Here is a 16,575-nt window from a genome sequence, read left to right on the forward strand (position 1 = left end):
CAAAAATGTTCTCTCTCCACTGTGATGTACAAAATAAAAATGAAATAAACCTAAAGTGTTATTACAGAATGAGAAAAAGATAAGCCTCAAAATTATACTTCTCTTGCAATCATCTAAAAAAAACCCTATGTTTAAAAATCAATAAAAAATAAATATCAATATGTAGAAATATAGTTTGAAAATATATTTTAAATAAAATTGTTTTAATTAAAAAATATTCTTGAGGGGACATATGTACACCTATGGATGATTCATGTTGATGTTTGACAGAAAACAACAAAATTCTGTAAAGAAATTATCCTTCAATTAAAAAATAAATAAATTTAAAAAAAAATTATCTGGTGGTCCACTTGTTAGAACTCCATACTTTCACTGCCGAGGGCCCAGATTCAATCTCTGGTTGGGGAACTAAGATCCTGAAAGCTGTGCAGAATAGCCAATATATATACGTAATGGTTTTCAGATATGTATAATAAATATAGTAATATAATAATAATGTTTTAAGATATATAATATATATTGGTTTTAATAATGTATATATATATTCACATATATATACATTCTAACATGTATACATACATATATATATTCTTAAAACTAATATATATATTATATCTTAAAATGTATTATATACTATTATATTTATATATAAATACAAATATATTATTGTATTTATTAGATATATTATATATATACATTCTTAAAACTATTGACTATAAGAAATGTATTAAACGGTAACAGTGGTTCTCTATGGGCATTTTTTTTCTTTTTGCTTGCCTGTTTTGCCTATATTTTCTTTCATGAGCTTGATTATTTGAAAACTTTTCTCAATTGCAAAGAATCTATTTGCAGCAGAGGGTGTCTATACTATGTGTGTGTGCTGCGCTTAGTCCTTTCAGTCCTGTCCAACTCTTTGCAATCCCATGGACTGTAGCCCACCAGGCTCCTCTGTCTGTAGGATTCTCCTGGCAAGAAATGTGGAGTGGGTAGCCAACCCCTTCTCCAGGGGATCTTTCTGATCCAGGGATCAAACCCAGGTATCTCACATTGGCAGGTGGATTCTCTACCCTCTGAGTCACCAGGCAAGCTCCTAGTTGGACTTACTCAATGTAAGTGGTTCATCCTTATATGCAGCAATCTGCATGTTCTGATATTGCTTTCAGACTCCTGGCCCAGCACAGCTCTGTTAGGAGAAGGATCATCTGTGAGAAGCAGAGTGGCTCAGGTGCTGGCTTTTCTCCAAACCCATTTCCTTCTCTCCTGGCAGGCAATTAGATGTCTTCCCAGCACATGGCACAGGAAGGTGTATACCTCTGATGACTTCTAAACAATGGATCTGAGCAGAAGTAGCAGGTACCATTTAAGAAAGGCCAAAACAGCCTTTCCATGTGGGATGCTGCAGGCTCTTCTCCTCCTGCCAGGTTCGTGGAGATGAGCTCAGTGACCCTGGAGGCCTCATGGACCATGAGCACCAGCATGACAGGGCACATAGCCTGCCCACCTTTGCAGCTTGGAGAAGAGATAATCATTTTCAGTCTGGTACAAGCAAGACATTAAGTTCTTACTGTGTTAAGCTCCTGAGATGGGAGTGTTTCCATTAAAAAAGAAAAAGAAAAAAAGAAATGCTCAACTAAAGGACAGAGATGAGGGATGACAATGAATTCAGGTTTGAAAGTACAATAAAAGTCAGATTTGAATAACTGGACCTCTACAGCTATTCCACATCAGTGGTGTTTATATAAGAGTAGTTTCCTGTGAAGTCTTTAGCAACTCATGAATCATGGTGCTTATCCTCGCCCAGACACAGCTATGGGGACAAAGGAAAGCGTCTGAGAAGGGAGTGAACCCATGGGCCCCCGTGCTTGCGCTTCAACCTCAATCCTCCCCAAGGGAGCTGTGGGAACAAGTAGAATATCATCCCCAGGTGTGAGGACGTTCTCTGCTATCTTTACTTCACCCCAATACTCAGATATTACCAGAACCCCCACCATTCTTAGACTCATCCCGCACTAAATACCTGACAACCTCGAGCAGCCTGTGTGTGCTGTGTGACTATAGTGGCCATCAGAAAACGTGGGTTCCAGGCCCCACAGATCAACAACTCCAAAGCTTGCACAAAGCCCCTAAATCTCCCCCTGACTGTTTTTCATCTGTAAAACAGACGTCAAGTAGATTATGGGCCACTTACCTCACGGAGTTGTTGTGAAGGGCAAAGTGAGATCATAGGCTTAAATAAGATGCAAGGTATTGTATTTATTTCTAGAACTGGCAGAAATACAAAACTCGGCAACTTCCTAGCCTCAAGGAAGTTGCCTGAATACTGTTTCATATGGACTTTTAGCCCAAGGATTTTGAAGATCCCTCAAACGCTTCCTTGCTCTGCCTAAATGAGGCAGCGATGATCCATGTCTTTGGTCAATGAGAGCTTAATATAAGTCTGGGAGCTTCCCTGGTGGCTCAGGCGATAAAGAATCCACCTGCCAGTGCAGGAGATCTGGGTTCGATCTCTGTGTCAGGAAGATCCCCCGGAGAAGGGAATGGCTACCCACTCCAGTATTCTTGCCTGCAGAATCCCATGAACAGTGGAGCCTGGTGGGTTATGGTCCATGGGGTCAAATAGAGTCAGACACAACTGAGCGACTAAGTCTGCAAGCATGCATGCGCTTACGCGCGCAGACACACGTCTGAGACTTTGCTTTAAATAGTTACAAATTCATGTCATCTGGATTAATCCACCACTGCATTGGATTGGAATACATAATAGTTACTATGTTAATAAGTCTTCAGCAAAGTATTTCCTGTTCTTACTTAACATCCTTATTTAACAGATTCTTCACTATCTGAGCCACCAGGGAAGTCTATTTAATGTCCAGGGAACATCATGCATGTCTCAGAGATTAGAATGGCAAGTCTCTTCCCCTGGATCACCTTGTTGCTCTTACACATCATTCTTCTCTGTCATGTTCTTTGCCTCTACTGTAACACAGTGTCCCCAAGACCTAAAAATGTTCAGCTCACCCACGTCACTGAGAGGCCAGATTTGCAAGGACGCTTGCAGGGGAATGCAGGAAGTTCAGATTTGGCTGTGCTATTCAGTGCATTTGGAAGAACACCGGTTCATGGTCACATTCAGTACAGCTGCTTGATGTATTAACTCGCATTCAGGAGTCCAAAATTTCATGTCTGGCCACTTCCTGTTTCCAGTTTTGAAGGAACTCGTCAGATTTCTGTGCAACTGCACAGCAGCAGTCGGTGAAGCGGCTGGCAAACCCTCTTGGCTGTTTGAAGGTTGGACCCCGGACGTTTGCTCACCCTGAGCTTCTGTAAGACTCTGACAAGCAGACAGATGAGCCGGCATGTGGAAGACATCTCTTCTCTGGGTTTAAGTCCCTCGCAGGAGAGCGGGACACTGAACTTGAGGTTGACTCCCAAGGGGCCTGTCTTAATGAGCATTATCTTATAACGGTCATGATCTGAAACTGCACGCCGCTCTCCAGGGGGACTTAGAGAGGACATGATTTGATGCCTAAACTTGGTGCTATCCCATGGTGGTTAAGGGTGGGAAGAAACAAAAAGTCCAAGAAAACTGAAAGGCAGCAAAAGAAGAGAAAGAGCAAGGAAGAGGGGTAGTGGCTGGCTGGCACACCTCAGAACTGATTGAGACAAGCCTTGACCTCGATTTGCTTGTCTTGAAGGTCAGAACTATACACATCAAGGAGGTGGCTGCGAGTGGCTTGGATGCAGATGGGCCTCATTCAATTAATTTTCAAAGACAGAATGCTCTATAGACACTGAAAGTCACATTTCCGGGGTTTAAGTCAGGTTACTTAAGCTCTGTGCCTCAGTTTTCTCATCTGTAAAATGAGCATCTCAAGTGTGCAGATTTCACAGAAATGTCTGGAAGTGAAAGCGTCAGTCGCCCAGTCGTGTCTGACTCTTAGCAACCCCATGGACTGTAGCCTGCCAGGCTCCTCTGTCCATGGGATTCTCCAGGCAAGAATATCAAAGTGGGTTGCCATGCCCTCCTCTAGGGGATCTTCCCTATCCAGGGATCGAACCCAGGTGTCCCACATTGCAGGCAGATTCTTTACCATCTGAGCCAGTAGGGAAGCACTTCATGAAGGATTAAAGCAAATCAGTGCAGGCAAAGTTCTTGGAATGAGGTTGCAGGTAGAGAATTATACATGTGTTTACAATGGCCACTATTCATCGCCCTCATCAGGGACTCAGCCAGAAAGCTCTGCTGTTCCTCCATTTCAGCACTGACTCTTGATTGTGACAAGAAACTGGCAGATCCAAGACAAGCAGCAGGAGAAGAGGGAAGGAAGTAGGGCATGGGGTGGTGATGGGAGAGGATCCAGGAGGTTCCGGCAAGTTAACTGAACTCAGTTCACCTTGACATTTAGTGAACACGTAGTTGCCAGCATATGCTAGATCAGAGAGGCTCAAAGATGAACTGGACTACAGTCATCGAACTGAATCCCAGCTCAGCCGGACTCATTCCACACTGCTATGCCCATCTCCACCTCCAGTCCTTACAAACCTGGTGCTCCATCATTCTGCCATCCAGACCTTTCTTGTCCTTCAGGAACAATCCCCAGACCCCCATCTTCTGAGGTTCACTGCAGTCCTTTCTACCCTCCCCCATCTCTCCTTTGCAGGGGCACCCCAGCAAGTGCAGTCACTTAATATGAACGTAAGGTGGATGACAGCTTAGTAAAGAAAAGATCTCACTTCTTGCTTTTCACCCTAAGTGGATTTCTCTGTCTCCCTCCTCCCTACACACACACACTCATGCACACACACACTCATGCACACACACACGTCAGGGTGCAGAGGAAAATCCCAGACCTTGACAATGTTACTCCTCGCCTTTGAGACTCTCTGTCCCAGCCTCAAATTGGAGGTGACACTATTGTACTTACCTTGAGGGGCAACTGTGAGGACTAAGTGCCTCGCTTATATCAAATGCCCCCTTCAGAGCAGCTTTTCTCAGGATCATTTAATCAATCTGATTTCATTTCTTGATTGACTTTGCCATTGACTTTTCAATGGAAATCATACGGGAGGCAGAAGAGTAGAGCGGTTCCGAGGGATGCACTGAATTCATATCTGTTTCTTGGTTGTGTGGCCCTGGGCAACGGACATAACCTCTTTCTTATGTCATTCCCTCATCTGGAAAATTGGGATGACAGGGGACCAGCTCATTGAAGTTTACTGACTATTAAATGAGATCATGTATTCAGGCACTGGGTTGGATAGCATCACCCATTCAAGGGACATGAACTTGGGCAAACTCTGGCAGTTGGTGATGGACAGGGAAGCCTGGAGTGCTGCATTTCATGTGGTCACAAAGAGTCAGACGCCACTTGGTGACTAAACAACAACACTCAGGCACTCGGCACAGAGCCTGGCATATCCTAAGTGTTCAATAAATGTTAGCAGTTATTATTATTACTATTATTATCCCTGTCTTTATTATTATGGCTGAGCAAGAAGCAGAGGACAACTGAAACCACTGACAGAGATGTGCTGTGAGCAACCTTCATGCTGGGAAAAACCCTCCTTTGCTTTTCATTTCTTACACAGTCCAGCGGGCAGCGGGAATTATCTGCCTTGTGGACAAGTTATTCTATGAAGCACTTATTCAGCGTGCCAGTGGCGTTTGATCTCCTGCTTTTGACTTGAAGAACATCAAGAAGAAAGCACTGTGTGTGTGTAATATCATGGTTTCCTTCTCAATCTAACGGAGCAGGAAAGATAAAACCATGTTTCATGCTGGCTTGTTGCAAGGCTGTCTGAATGAGAGTTCCAAGTCCTAAAACCAACACCGTTTACCCAACTGCCTTTGAAGAAAAGTAACTGTTAATCACACAGCACAAAGAATCTTTGGGAAAACTTTATCAGTCTCATCAGCCTATTAGGCTAACACGGTCTGATCCTTCCCCGGATTTTTTACTCAGGCACATTAAGTGCTTCTGGGTTAACCCTCACTGGGACTGCTCATCTCCAGTGGGGGCAACATGTTTTCCATGGGCTGTTCTTTCATAGAACTTGAAGGGTACACCATCACCTTGTGCAAAGAACGAAAAGAACATCCTGGAATCAGTTCCAGCAGCTCCCCGTGTTTTCATTTCCAGCAAATACCACGTCCTTCCATCTTTCACCAGCCCGTGTGCGGGGAGGGATGAACAAATCGTTCTGACTTGAGCTTGTTTCAAAACTTCTACCGGGGCAGCAACTTGAGAGGTTGCTCGAGAAGGCTTGTGGGTGTATTATCCTGCTCATGCTTAAGGAACTTGGAAAACAGAATCAGAAAATGGGGGAGGGGAAGTGAGGGCAGAGATAACTTGGCAGTGAAACCAAAGCGAACCAACAAAAAACAGCACAACCTGAAAGGGGAATTGAAGAGGCTGGCAGAGAAAGGGGACATCAAATTGACAATGTAGCCAGAAATCTGGACACTGTAAGAGACAACTTAGTGCTGGGTCATGCCCCAGGCTGAATTTATTGCTGCCTTCCTTGTTAACTCGACTCATGTTTAAAGTCACAACTGCCACGGGACTTTGTCTTCATCATTTGCCCTGATCTGCCTCAAAATATGAACCCTGAAAGAAGTCTCAGTTTTGAAATTTCTTACCCAAAGTGAAGGCTTCCCTGGTGGCTCAGGGGTAAAGAATCTGCCTGCAGCGCAGGAGACATAAGAGATGCAGGTTCGATCCCTGGGGTCGAGAAGACCCCCTGGAGGAGGGCATGGCAACCCACTCCAGTATTCTTACCTGGAGAATCCCACGGACAGAGGAGCGTGGCGGGCTGCGGTCCATGGGGTCGCCGAGAGTCGGACACAAGTGAGTTACTGAACAACAAACCACAACGACCCAAAGTGAGGAGAATGCTGTCCCTCCCAGCAAAGTGGAAAAAGCAGAGACTTCGGGGATGCTGGAATAGATTTTGTAATGACACTGGGTTTGAAAAGAGGTTCTGAATGCCGCTTGTGCTCCGAGAAATGAGCCGGGCAGGGAGTTGGGCGGAGAACTGGGGGAAGGAAGGTGGCAGGGACTCAGGTGGGGGCGACGCGTGGACTCAGGTGAAGAAGCAGAGAGGCGCGCGCCTGCCCTCTGGGCCCCGGGACAGCGGTCCAGCCGTCCAGCCGTCGCCACTGGTCCTGGCTTGCTGAGGCAAAGACCAAGAGGCAGGAGGATTCCTCTCCCTTCTCACACCTCGGGAGATTAAAAAGTCAACCGTAACGTGAAGCTACGTTGTATCAGTTCCAGGAGAGCAGAAAAGAGTTTCTCCCGAGCCAAACCTAATGTCACAAATGAGGCGCGTTACGCTCGCCGCCTGGACATTAACCTTGGGTGAAGAGGGCAGAGAGGCGCGCCTCTTCCGTGCGCATCTGGGAAAGGAGGAGCCCCGGGATGCAACAGAAAGGCAGAGAGGCGAGGTCTCCAGCCTCTTCTCCGCCGCGTGGAGGCTGCAGTTTGTGAGCGAAATTAAAAATGCACAACGTGTCGGCTCCGGAGGCTGATGATGTTTATGCAGACATAGCACGCTGGTGGACCGGTCCCAACATTCCGCGCTCGGCGCAGAGGAGGTGGAAGCACGGCCGGGCCGCCCCTCCCCCGCCGCCTTCCTGCGCCGCAACCTGGACTTGACCCCCGCGAGCCTGGCGCGGCGCGGCCGGGGCCGTCCCGCCGGAGCCGGGCGCTGAGACGGGCCGCCCCGGGGCCGGCGTCGCCGCGCGCACCCGCAGACGCCCGGCCGCGCCCCGCCGCGCGCTCGCCGAGCCCGGCGCGGAGTGGCCGGAACCAGGGCCCGGCCAGCGTGGACGTATTTCAAATGCCCAGACCCCTTGATACGGGGGTGGGAGTGCCGGTGGCGCAGAGGGTGAGAGCAGAGAAGGGCTGCGTGAGACCCCAGTCGCTTTCGACCCCAGGGCCCTGGGCTGCCCCCGGTTGGGTGAAGCCAGCGAGTAGCTCCAACTCTCTGGGTTTCTGTGTCCCAGCTGCAAAACCGAGCCCTGGGCTAGGGCATGTCCAAGGGTCCTCCAGTCCTGACATTCTAAGACTCTTCTGAACCCGTCTGATTTGTCTCATGGGGATCAAGACTCCTGTCAAAAGGAAAAATACCTCTATAACAAGGAATTAGCTAAAGCTCAGCTCTAGAGAGGCTCCTGTGGCGGCTCAGACTGTGAAGAATCTGCCTGCATGGTCCGATCCCTGGGTTGGGAAGATCCCCTGGAGAAGGAAATAGCTACCCACTCCAGTATTCTTGCCTGGAGCATCCCATGGGCAGAGGACCCTGGCCGGCCACAGTCCATGGGGTCGCAAAGAGTTGGACATGACTGAGCGACTAAAGACACACACACAGCTCTAGAGAGAGACCCTCCTCCCCCCGGGGGGCGGGGGGGGGGCGGTTCAAATAACCCCAAACACTAGAACCCAGTGAATTTTAACTGTTACTCTCTAGAGATTATTTATTTCTTTAGTTAACAAAGGTAATTGATTAGACCTAGTGCTGGAGAAAAAAAAAATGTTACTGGGCCGTTTGTCTTTTGGAGGAAACGTAAATCCATAAATCCTGTCTCTAAGAAATAAAACTCTCTTCATCTCCAAAGTAGGCAGATCTTCCAAACAAGTCTTCTTTCTTCTTTCTAAATCTTTGCTTTTAGCCACCTAAAATCGTTGGCTTTCTTCTCCTGCGAGTCATGCAATCTTTCAATTAAGGGGGGGGGGGGGGGGAAGAACGCCCCATTCTACAGCTGTGACCTGAGAGGACTACGCCCAGGAAGAAAGATATTTATGTTATTTTGAGAGTTTTTAATCTGAAACAGATTTTTTTTTTCATATACCCTAAGAAAGTACGTAAAATAGTTTATAAACTAGGTGTTACACAAATGTGCAGCGTGATTCTTGAAGGATCTCTGGTTGGGAAAACAAACATACCATCTTCTAGTTACACCACGGAATGTACTACATACGGATGATTCAAGGGCTGGCTAATCTCTACCCACCTCCCGCCAAACAGTAACACTAACAATCAGGATTACATTTCTGACATTTTGTGGTTTTAAAAATAATGAGGGTCAAGGTGATTGACTCAAACTCTAGTTCTTGCAGAAGCAAGGTAACAAGGCGTTCAGCGATCATCGGGCAAAAGCTCATCACAATTACAGCCTCCCATGTAATCTTCCAAAATGCCCGGAGGAAGTGGTTCGCAGAGAAACCCAGCCCCTCCCACATCTCACTCCGGCCCGCCCCCAAATGCTCCCTCTCCAATCAGCAGTCTCCCCATGCTTTTCTGTGCGCGGGCAGAGACAGAGACCCAGCAAGACACAGTTCCCACCTCCCCCAGCCTCCCAGGGACAGTCCTTGCAGTGGGGTGTTTGTTGTGCTGACCTTGTGACACTGTGTGCGGTCACTGGAGTTTTCTGGCCTCATTTGTCCCTGTGCGAGACCATGAGGCGGCCAGGGAAGCAGAGAGGAAGTGGCAAAAAACGATTATGAGGATTTGCCAGACAAGAGATCACAGCTGCTTTGGTGACAAAGAATAACTGGACTCGTGTTTCCTTAAAGAAACTGTTGAAAGTCAAAGGTGGACTTGGTGTTCACAACACTCTAACCAGCCTCTCCTTTCACTTCCTTCCAGGCATCCCCAGTCTCTCTCCTCAGAGAGCTCCTATTCAAGGCCAATGCCACATGCTCCGGACACAGCCTCCAGAGCCCAGTGCCCGGGTCCGAATCCCATTTCTGCTCAAGGACCATAGTTGCAAATGGAAACCGTAATAATGCTAGCTTCAAGGGTGCTCTGAGATTGAAGGAAGTTGTTACATGCTTAGAATGGTGCCTAGCGCACATACAGTTTCGTAAATGTTTTTCCTCCATGGTGGTTTCCGTCAGCTGGAGGGTTCCCTGCCTTCCTGCTGCTGCTTCATGTCATTCCTTCTTGCCATTCTGAGCAAGGATCACACCTTGTCTTGTTCAAGAAGCAGGGGAGCATTACCAGATTTGCATTTGGAAAGATGTCATGAAGAATCTAAGAAAGTATAGAAAACTCAGAGAAGGGGAAAAAAAAAAAAAACCTTCCTGGGAAGGCTGCCATTCATCGAATCCAACTCAATAAACACCACATTGTACACGATTCCATTTCAAGTTTAATGGCCCCAAGGTAAGTATTTTTACTCCATTTCTTAAGAAGGAAATGAAGACTCAGAGAGATTGCTTGCACAACTGGGATTGGAGCACAACAATAATAAATAACATAGGTGATAAACTGTTATGTTCCAGGCATTAAACACACCGCATGTCTTCACTCATATAATGCTCCCGGCAATCCTGTGAGCATTATTCACCCCATTTTACAGCCAAGGAGCTGAGGCAGAGAGAATAAATTACTTGCCCAAAGCCCCAGAGATGCAGAGTGAATTGACAGCTGCAGGCCAGCTGCCCACCCTACAAGAGCTCAACCACAGCATGCAGCCCTCTCCTTGTATGTCATATACCTCCCATCCCCACCCCCAGCCCCCAACCCGCAATGGGATAGCCCTGGCCACCCCAACCCCCCCTCCGCCCATGGTTGCCATGATCATCCAGAAAGTCCTTGAGAACTGCAGCTCTATTAAGAGTCAGCCCCAGGAGAAACACAAGCCACTATGATATATCGTCGTCTGTAACTGGATTTTTAAGACAGAAGGAAAATTGATTTTTCTCTGTTCTGTTCTTTTGTTGTAGTTTCCCTGAGTCACAATATAATATAATATAATATAATATAATATAATATAATATAATATAATATAATATAATATGCTATTGAGAAAGGATGGCCTTTCCTGTCATTTTCAAGAGGTTTTCCCCTGAATATGTAAGAAGAGTGTGTGTGTGTGTGTGTGTGTGTGTGTGTGTGTGTGTGTGTGTGTATGAAGTCGCTTCAGTCATGTCTAACTGTACGACCCTATGGACTGCAGCCCTCAAAACTCCTCTGTTGGTGGGATTCTACAGACAAGAACACTGGAGTGGGTTGCCATGCCCTCCTCCAGGGGATCTGCCCAACCCAGGGATCAAACCCACATCTCTTACCACTAGAGTCAACTGGGAAGCCCAGATAAGAATAGATGACTCAAAAGATGACCCTCCACTGGGCCTGAACTGGTTGTGAAGGGGAAGCTGCAGAATCCCACCACACCCATGTGGAGCCCCCAAGAATCTTCAACAAGGCTCAGGAAAGAGAGAAGGGGAGAGGGAAGAGGCACAGCTCCCCCTGAGCAGACAGAATGTGGCATCAACCCACTAGGCCTCCATACCTTGACCTTCATCTCCCTAAAGTGCCTGGGAAAACATTGCCAGTGGAGTGCCAGTGGAGGTCTCCTATTGTTCTTTTGCAAAATGAGACATGTGCATGCTATTTTACCTTTTCTCCAAACTGAGCTTGTATTTAGAAGTTGTTTAAAGCATTAACTGTAAAAATTTAACTCTTTCACCTTCCCAAAGATAGGCCTCTAGAAGTGAAATGCACAAACAGTCTGGTAAGAATGTGATAAGGTAAAATAAATTTACTTTGGAATTGAGAATGCCATCAGATGGCCAGCAAGTGTCATTTCCTGTCTTACCATGCTATTGTGCTATGAAGTTGGAAGCCCTTGGTTTAAGAATGCAGCCAGCCTCTGAACCCACGGGAAGCACTCTGGGACAAAGATGTCACTAACCCCTGTTATAAAAGGAGTCATGACCTGCCCCTAGAGGAGTGGTACCCAATGGTTTTGGCACCAGGGACTGGTTTTGTGGAAGACTATTTTTCCATGGAATGGGGTTGGCATGAGGACGGTTTCAGGATGATTCAAGCACATTACATTTATTATGCACTTTCTTTCTTTCTCTTTTTTTAGTTCTATTTATTTATTTTTGGGTGTGCTGGGTGCTTGTTGTTGTGCAGGCAGGGCAACTCTCTAGTCTAGGTGCTTGGGCTTCTCTTTGCGGTGGCTTCTCTTGCCTTGGAGCCCGGGCTCTAGGGCATGCAGGCTCAGTAGCTGTGGAGCATGTGTTTAGTTGCCCCAAGGCATATGGATTTTTCCCGGGCCAGTGATCAAACCCATGTCCCCTGTATTAGCAGGCAGATTCTTTACCATGGGACCACCAGGGAAGTCCTATTTCTATTATTTTTATTATATTAGCCCCACCTCAGATGATCAGGCATTAGATCCCAGAGCTTAGTCTAATTCAATGAACACATGAGATTTTTTAGTGCTTGGTTAGCTGCACGTAGAAGAGAGGAAATAATAATAGTTAATACTAATATGGGTCATATGAGCACTTCACTTATTCACTTTCATAGCAATCCAAAAAAACAGCTACTATTATTATTTCACAAACGATAAAACAAAAGCACAGAGAAGTCAAGTAACTTGCCCAAAGGCATACAGCTGCTAAATGACAAAGCTGGGATTTGAACCTAGGCATTCTGTTTCCTGAGTCTGTGTTCTAAACTACCCCCAAAGTCCCATGTTTCTCTAGTTTAAAGAGGTAATTCATATGAAATGAAAGTTGTTCAGTCAAGTCCGACCCGTTGCGACCCCATGGAGTATACAGTCCATGGAATTCTCCGGGCCAGAATACTGGAGTGGGTAGCCATTTCCTTCTCCAGGGGATCTTTCCAACCCAGGGATTGAACTCAGGTCTCTCGCATTGCAGGCAGATTCTTTACCATATGAGCCACCAGGGAGGCCCAATTCATATCTTAGTGAGGATGAAACAGAAAACATGGGCAATAAAGACAGGTGGTGAAAAGCAGAAGCCCTGCCACCAGGCTGCCCACTCCAGTCCTGACTCTGCTCTGGTCAAATGTGCAACCTTCGCTTGGTTTCTTTGTCTTTCTCAGCCAAACAGGGAGGCAAAAAGAGCCTACCCAAGGGACTGTGTGGAGATGATACAGCATAAGAGCTCTGAGAAGGTCGGCCATTGTTATTACGGGTGTGCAGTTCCTTTCTGAAACCTAGGGGTCCAACTGTGTCTTTGATTCAGAATTTTTCCATTTTGGGGGAGATAGCTCTGTGCATTCCTTGAATTATGTACAAGTCCCCCGAAGACCAGGTCTGGGAGTCCTGAATAGCATCCTGTAAGCAAAAGCATTAAATAATTCTGCAGCAAACCACTTGGCACTCTAAGTGGGCAAATGCAGGTTATAATCGCCTCATGCAAGTGACGAGATATGAAATAACTTGCAGCATTCAGAGTTTTATGTTTCAGATGTGGAGAAGAATTGAGGGTGTACCTTCCATTGATTTCGCTGGTGGGCATGCAATGAGAAAGTGAAGAGAGTCCAAAGGTATAAACTTCCAGTTACAAAATTAAACACATGCTGGGGCTGTGATGTATGGCCTGGCAATGCTAATAACACTGTAGTGCATATTTAAAAGTTGGACTTCTCTGGTGGCTTAGTGGGTAAAGACTCTGCCTGCAATGTAGGACACCTGGGTTCAATCCCTGGAAGAGGAAATGGCAACATACTCCAGTTCTTGTCTGGGGAATCCCTTCAACAGAAGAGCCTGGTGGGCTACAGTCCATGGGACTGTAAATGAGAAAAATGAGAAAAAATGAGAAAAAATGCATGCAGCTCTGATTTTCAGCTCAGAAGCATCGTGCCTACAGCTAAAATAGCCCCTTTGGAATTGTGAGGCAAACAGAAGCCCTCCTTATCATAGTTCGTTTGACTTAGTGACTAAGTCACCACCACCAAGAGAGTAGATCTTAAAAGTCCTTTTCACAAGGAAAGAAAAATTCTATAACTATGGTTAGTGATGGATGTTAACGAGACTTATTGAGATGATCATTTTGAATTATATTTTAATATCAAATTCAAAGGGAAGCTAGAAAGAAAGCTGCAGGTAAGACCCTGGATAAAAACCCCGGAGTAAACCATGGGGGAGAAGGATGGACATCAGAGGTCGAGGGAGGGGGTCTCGTCATTGTGGGGCAACAATGCCAACTCAGCCAAGGAGTGACAGAGATGAGCTGCAGGAACAGCAGCGCCCTTCTCACACCTTCAATTTTAGTCCCAGCATCCCCAAGAGTGGAAGGGGGGACAGGGGCTTTACCTCCTCAGCCTCTCTGAGAACAAGAAGGATTCTGTGGACTTTTCAAAAATAAGTATCACTGGCAGCATCTGTTTGTTGCTGCTTAGTCGCTCAGTCGTGTCCAACTCTTTGTGACCCCATGGACTGTATCCCACCCGGTTCCTCCATCCATGGGATTTCCCAGGTGAGAATACTGGAGCGGGTTGCCATTTCCTTCTCCAGAGGATCTTCCCTACCCGGGGATCAACCCACGTCTCCTACGTTAGCTGGCAGATTCTTTAATGCTGAGCCACCAGGGAAGGCCGCAACACCTATTAAGCACTTGCTAAATACAAGGCATAGCTGATCCTGTATGTGCAACATTTAACCCCTAAACAACCCTGAGAAGCAGGTGTTGCCGTCATGCCCGTTGTATGGATTCAGGGCTGCTCTGTAGGGTTTTGCTCAACATCTCACAGCTAGTAAAAGGAGAGAACAGGGCCTCTGGCATCCAAATGCTGCACTTTACCCAGAGCGCTGGCCAATGCCATGGGGCTCCCAGATGCGGAGAAGTGACAGGATTAGAGACTCGGGGCTGCCGTGTGTAACTCATTTCCATTCCTGTTACTTAACTCAGCTCTTAAGAAATCAGCCTGCCCTTCTAGTACAAGAAAGAAAATGAGAAAAAAAAAATGCACGCAGCTCTGATTTTCAGCTCAGAAGCATCATGCCTACAGCTAAAATAGCCCCTTTGGAATTGGAGAGTGAGGCAAACAGAAGCCCTGGTTATTATAGTTCATTTGATTTAATTAAAGCCATAAAAGCACACCACAGCTTTGCAGTGGGTACTGACCCTTCTGCTTTGCTTGGAGGACTCGGAGGAGTCACAGTCTTATCTGATGGGCAGAGACCCAAGTCGCCACCGCCACTCAGCTCGCGTTACAGCCTCTTTACCTTGACTTTAGTCTTTTGTACGCTGTTTCTCTTCTGTCCTCTTGTGTTTGGAAGGTGATCTGCTGATCACTTTTTCTGTCTGTCTTACTGGGCCTCCTCCCTGGTCCCCTGTGTCTGGACCCCAGCCCTGAACTCTGAGCCATCTCTTGTCCCCTGAGTGCCCACAAAGCCTTGCTGATGGTATTCCTTGTTTGCAGAAGATAATGACTCTCTCATCTCTTCCTTTCTCATCCTACCTCTTGGCCTATTGGTCAAGGTCCTCCCAAGGGTCATCAGTCCTCCCAAGAAGTATGGTTTCTCCACTGTCCTTGAGCAGGAGGCTCCAGGGGGAACCTCAAAGTCGCTGGTGTTTAATGCAGCGGCTGAGACCTCACCACCTCCCTTGTTTCCTCTTGACTCATCCATTGGCTGAAAGGGCAGCTGCCCCAGGTAAGTTTTTGTTTTTTTCCCCTTGACCTCAAATTTGCTTTTTAACAAAATTACATATTATTTTTAATTGGAGAATAATTACTTTACAATATTTGCAGGGCAGCAAAGGAGACCCAGGAAAGGTTTTCAGTGGATCCGTTTTTTCCTTGCTTGCTCAGACTTTCCCATGCAAAGCTTAAAATGGCAGCTCACCTCCAACTGAAAGACAGAAGCCAACTCCCCCCATCTGGGTGAGGAGATGGGGGTCTTGCTCATTGCCTGGGCAGGTGTGGAGGCCCCCAGCCTCGGGAAGAAAACAGAGATAGCTTGAAGGAGCTGGAAGGGACCCTTGGGAGGGGGCTGGTATGCATCTAATGTCAAAGAAGCTAGAGACCATTGTCACAAGTATCAACTCAAATATTACAGTGGGAGCTGGGACTCTCAGACCATCTGGCAGCCATGTGGGGTTTCTGAATGGGCTCACATGATCCACCAGCATGTGTGACTCTGGACCACCTCTGCAACACAGCTCCCAAGCCTTGGAGGCTACAGATGAAATTGAAAGTCACCCCTGGGTGCTCTGGGCCTCTGCTAAAGAGCTGTAATATATGTGGCTCCCTGGAACAAGCCATATTTCACCATTGCTTCTGTCGCTTGTGTCTTCCAGCCTCTTCCCAACCTGTCTCCCTGCACCCACCGTCCCCCCCACCAACCCCGCATCCACAGGGCCTCTTCCTCCTCTCAGTGTCTGATTGTCTGCACCGACCATTGGGCACTTAGTCAAGTGTAGTCTTGTGGCACTCCCAGCATCCTATATGGAACTTGTGCCTAGGGCATTATTCTTTAAATAGGTGTGTATGCGTGTGTGTGTGTGTGTGTGTGTGTGTGTGTGTGTGTGTGTGGTTTGGAAGCTTCTGTCAGGAGCAGTAGTTGAGCTCTGTTGAGAAGGCACAAGTTTGGAGAGTCTTAGTTAGTTGTATACATACCTCTTTTTGTCAAAAAAAGGCCTTCAAGGATGCTCACATCCTCATCCCCCAAGAGACTCTGAAGATGCATTAAGGAACCTGAGATGGGAGAGTCTCTGAATTACCTCGTTGGACCCAGTGTAATCACACGAAACCTTAAAAAGAGAGAGAGAGAAGGAACCTACTGTGCTGCCGTCAGCAAGA

General features: G+C 46.8%; 1 long non-coding RNA gene across 2 annotated transcripts in view; it reads right to left on the bottom strand.

Annotated features, from left to right (window-relative positions):
* Positions 1–16,575, bottom strand: part of LOC121817716 (uncharacterized) — a 74,606-nt gene that overhangs the window by 46,603 nt on the left and 11,428 nt on the right. The window contains exon 3 of one of the 2 annotated variants that reach the window (XR_006057746.2): positions 8,446–16,526. The exons of the other annotated variant lie outside the window; for it this stretch is intronic. This is a non-coding gene — a long non-coding RNA (uncharacterized LOC121817716). Of the gene's footprint in view, positions 1–8,445; positions 16,527–16,575 lie in introns of those variants that run through there. 2 annotated transcript variants of the gene reach the window in all.

This window comes from Ovis aries, chromosome 23 (genome assembly GCF_016772045.2).
Source record: "Ovis aries strain OAR_USU_Benz2616 breed Rambouillet chromosome 23, ARS-UI_Ramb_v3.0, whole genome shotgun sequence".
Lineage (NCBI taxonomy): Eukaryota > Metazoa > Chordata > Mammalia > Artiodactyla > Bovidae > Ovis > Ovis aries.